This window comes from Rhinolophus sinicus, chromosome X, assembly GCF_036562045.2.
Source record: "Rhinolophus sinicus isolate RSC01 chromosome X, ASM3656204v1, whole genome shotgun sequence".
In the NCBI taxonomy this organism is placed as follows: Eukaryota; Metazoa; Chordata; class Mammalia; order Chiroptera; family Rhinolophidae; genus Rhinolophus; species Rhinolophus sinicus.
In genome coordinates, this window is record NC_133768.1 from 111,727,364 (window position 1) to 111,732,146 (window position 4,783).

Below are 4,783 nucleotides of genomic sequence, written 5' to 3' on the forward strand. Positions count from 1 at the left end.
AGCCCCAAATGTCTCCCCTGAAATGTTTGTTAATTATTCTAGTCATTTGAACATATGTCCACAAATGCTTTCAGACTACCCTCTCTGGGACATGGAGCTCAGTTTTCCTCCCTTTGAAGGTGGGCTGGACTTAGTTACTCCCTGGTAAGCATGTGTTGAAAGGAACAATAGTAACTTTACAGTGGTTTATCTATATGCACTGATGTGTAGACAAAACCCGTGGGAGAATAAATAGCAACGTACTGTCAGTGTCTTCTGATGATGGAAATGTGCTGGATGCTCCAGGCTCCTTCCAGTGTGCCTTCCCAGACTCCTTTGCAGGGGCTTTGCAGATGTGACTTAGGTTCCTTTAATCAGATGCACTCAAACAAGACTTTAATTTGAGACTGAGTTAACTGGGAGAGAGTCAAGGTGTGGGCCATGTGGCTGGTTAAGATCCTAACAGACCAGCTGGTTGTGGTGCTGGCAGCTGCCTTGTTGCAGCACAACCAGCATCTCACCTTGATAGCCTGAGTCTGGTTGGTAATTTGTTTCTGGAAGAGCAGCCTGGAGTCCATTTCGTCAGTTCTCCCAACAATCAGATTAGCTTACGTAGTGCCTCTGTAATGAACTTCTTTGTCTCTAAACTCACCAAAATGGATTTTTCCCCCAATGCTGCTAAATCCACAAAAATGATGGTTATTTTTTTCCCTATTTCTCTTTGGTTATTTCTCTACCATGATTGAAATGTGTTGTATTACTTATGGTTTCTTCTGGGCAAAAGTAATGCGCTAATTTGGTCCTAGGCCTTAGGAAGTATCATGGTCATCCTAACTACTCTGCTGTAATTTATAATCAATAAACCTCCAGATGTGCAGCTCCATTTGGGTATTTGCTATCACCTTAAATGCCACTTGAGCAATGTCAAACTCATCAATATGCCCTACCTCCCTCTAAGTCGATGCCATTTTCGACTTTGCTGTCTATCAGTGTCTGGCACATATTAGGTGTTCACCAAAGGTGAAATCCCTACTCCAACTTACCTTCCATATCCCTTCAGTCAAAAAAGCTCTGTTAACATGTCCATTTAGTTGAAGAAGGATTTACAGACACCTGTTGTAGAGCAGGCACTGAGGAGGACATTCCTTTACAAAATCTCTCCCACCCATCCCTTCTCCATTCCCATGTTTTTGGAGTTCAAGAACTCATTACCTCACACAAAGACTCACTACCAGCAACCTCCCAGACACAGTCCCTGCCTTCAAAGGGTTCACTATCTGATGGGAGTGACAGAAAAGGAAACAATTTTAATATGATGTGACATCAAGTATATTTGGGGAAGGGGGTTCAAGGTCTCCTACAAGACCACCCAGGAAGGGTATCTAACCAATTCTAATCAGGGAAGAAGTGACATCTCAGATTCCTGAGATTCCTGTCTCGTGGAGAAGAAGTAAGAACTAGCCAGTCTGTTCCTTCTACAGACAGTCGGAGAGGAGGAGGAGAGAGACAGGAAACAAAGGCGAATTCATTAGTCTCTGCTCACCATCCATGGGGTGCGAAAACCCAACCACCCCAATCTCAGATGAGGAGAAGTAGGCAGAAGGAGGCACCAACCTGGAAAGGACTAGCTCGATTCACAACAAGCTCATCTCAGTCACCACAGGCAGATGCCTGTGGTTAGAGCAGCACTGCTCAAAGTGGGGTCCGTGGACCAGCAGCATCAGCATCCTCTGGGGCTTGGTAGAGATGCAGACTCTCAGGTCCCACCCCAGGCCTCCTGAGTCAAGATCTCTGTGGGTCGAGCCTGCAGTGTGTGGGGGCATGTTCTGATGCCTCTAAAGTTTGGGAATCACTGGCTTTTAATAGTGCTTACTCATTTTCCTTTCCTGGTGGCATTCAACTTTTGTCCTAAAGCAAGAATGAGAGAAGCAACAGACGTAGACGGCTTCTCAGATTATTATGAAACATTGCAGGGTTCCAACGTCAGAATAAGACAGAAAAGTATTCACCCCAGTCCTAGAGAAACCAGCCTGCCCCCCTACCCCTCTTCTTTACACCCCAAGTCTTCCGACAGCCAGGTCTTGTCAAGGAAATGAGCCCTCTTTGCTGTTCCCCACGGCTGTTCAGCCACATCTTCATCATGTGACTCCAGTTCCTCACATTTCTCACTTTCACTTCCCACATGAAGGCTTTCATGCCTTCATGACATTGGATTTTAAAAATAGTGAGAGGTCCCAGAAGTGGTTTCCATCTTTGCCCCTGGGACCCAGCAGTGAGTTGCTCATAGTGGAGGCTGGGAAGTGAATTCACTTTCCTATGAGGCACTCCGGGATGGCTTGTAATATCCATTTGCTGTGTTCCAGTCTCAGAGAGGACAAAAGAGAGGGCTGAGGCCAGTTCTAGTTACAGCCTCAAAGGCCGTATCCAAGCTTCTGTCTACCTCTTCAGTGCACTTCAAACAGTTTTACTCACTTTCTTCCAAAAGACTTTTGTGAAACTATGTCTCTCTCTCTCTCTCTCTCTCTCTCTCTCTCTCTCTCTCTCTCTCACACACACACACACACACACACACACACACACACATTTTTAAACTAGTAATTGAAATTTTCGATAGGTCTAAATAGTTGCAAAGACATAATGTCTGACAATGTTTTAAAACTACCCCTGCCTGTCTATTCCTTGGGGAAACTTCATTTACGAGTGCAAGAGTTTACACATTAATAGAGGACCAAACAGAGACTTGAAGCAGATGAGAATCGAGCACTAGTCTGCTTAGAATGGAAACTGAGGGCAGGACTTGACTGAAGGATGGACTTGAGCTGGAGCCACACAGACCACATTTCCTCTTTGATCATCCCAAATCCCATGCAAAACGATGAATGAAGTCTCACACATAGCACACATGTAGCAACAAAAGCATGAAAAAGATTAAACGACTTATAAGATAGATTATGCCATTACAAACTGGAAACAAAGTCTAACCTGCTTCTCTCTAAATGTGTTATAGACACACTAATAATGTCAGTGAAGTGACTAAATACTAAACGTGGTCTTATCTGCCACATATATTATGGTGGAAGGCGAGTCACCTCTTCTTAATCCTTTTTCTAGAGATTTCTTAAATTCCACTTTCAACTTTTTGCACTAATTCACACAGGACACATTATCATTTACTATGTAACATTAAAGTTTCCAGTTAATAAACTGGTCACCAGTGAGATGAGAAGCCCAGGAGAAAACACCAACCTGCCGAGGAGGATAACAGAGGGGAAAGACGGAAGGAGGGTGGGTCCTGGATGATGTGGTTTCGCCACTATACTGATTGTGGAAACATCTACCTCCACACTTTCTGCTGTGAGACATAATTCAATGTCTTTGTTTAACTTCCATGAAAGAAAGAAGGAAGAAAGAAAAGGAGGGAGAGAGGGAAGGAGGGAGGGAGGGAGGGAGGAGAAGGGAAGGGACACAAGAGAAGAGAAACTGGTTACAAACTTTTGCAATGGATTCACCAAAAAATATTTCTTTTCCTGGAACAAAAATGGCTAAAAACTTGAGTTTTCTAAAGAGATTTGTGTGAATATGGCCTATGAAGATACACAAAGCTGAAGTATCTGGAATCATTTCCCGGCCTATAGTCTTTGGCAAGATCACAAAGTGCTCAAAAAGTCTTTGACCCTTTCAACCAGACTGTGGAGTTTGTCTTTAGAGTCTTCATGAACATCCAGTGTTAAGACAGGCACTTCTTGTAGATAATGAAAGTTACTTTTCAGTGCTCTATGAAGGAGCCAGCTTTCACGCTTGTAGTGAAGCTTCTCTAAATATTCAAGAGGAATGCCTTATTCTTCATTTCTTCTGCGTGCATATATTCTACTCAAACATTTCTATGGAGTATCTCAAAGGTAAATGATTCCATCCAGTTCAAGCCTTTGGCCAAACTGGTTATTCAAGCAGTCGTGCCAGTCTTGATAAATTGTCCACTCTACTTTATTCATGCAGTCAGTTTCATACAAATAAGATGCAGAAATAGACCTGCCACTACACACAGGTTGTTAAAAAAAAATGATACTGGTTTCTCGGCATCTTTGAGCTTGCCATTGAGAGAGGCGAGCTGAGCTCATATTCTACTGAAGCCGGCACATGACTGGAAGGTAAAAGACCACTGTTCAGGTTTCTCATACATCATCTGGAGAACATTTCCAACACTATTCTGAGACGTTGTCAGTACCTGAAATTCATCTGGAATACTTTGAACATTGCACCATCTGGCAACAGGTTCAGGAACCACACTTCCCAATCCTCGCAGACTTGTTTAAGGATATTCATGAGTGTTGACTTCCCTGCAGCGATGTTCCCCCTCTGATGGGAATTTCGTTGATGCAGGTCCCCTCAGAGTTGGCCATGGGAGACAGGCAGCTCCTCTTGGGTTGGGTGGCCATTCCTCATCTTGCAGTGTCCCTGAGCGCATTGGGCAGGGAGGGCTGGGATGTGGCCACAGGTTCCTGGGCTGCTGCTGTCACCGAACATGGCCTGACTACAGGCTGGACTCTGGCCCATTACAGGCTCTCTGGCCAGCTGGTCTCAGGATTTGATTTTGGTACATGGAGGCTTGGGTCGGCTGTCGGGGGTGGGAGGGTCTGTAGCGGGGCCGCCCCTATCTCATTGTGGTTTTGATTTACATTTCCCTAATTACTAGTGATGTTGAGCATCTTTTCATGTATCTGTTGGCCATTTGTATGTCTTTTTGCGAAAAGTGTCTGTTCAGATCATCTGCTCATTTTTTAATTGGATCATTTGTTTTTTTGTT

The 4,783-nt window shown here is 44.2% G+C and overlaps 1 pseudogene; it reads right to left on the minus strand.

Annotated features, from left to right (window-relative positions):
* Positions 1 to 3,626: 3,626 nt before the first annotated feature.
* Positions 3,627 to 4,415, minus strand: LOC109439601 (deoxycytidine kinase; annotated as a pseudogene).
* Positions 4,416 to 4,783: the final 368 nt, after the last annotated feature.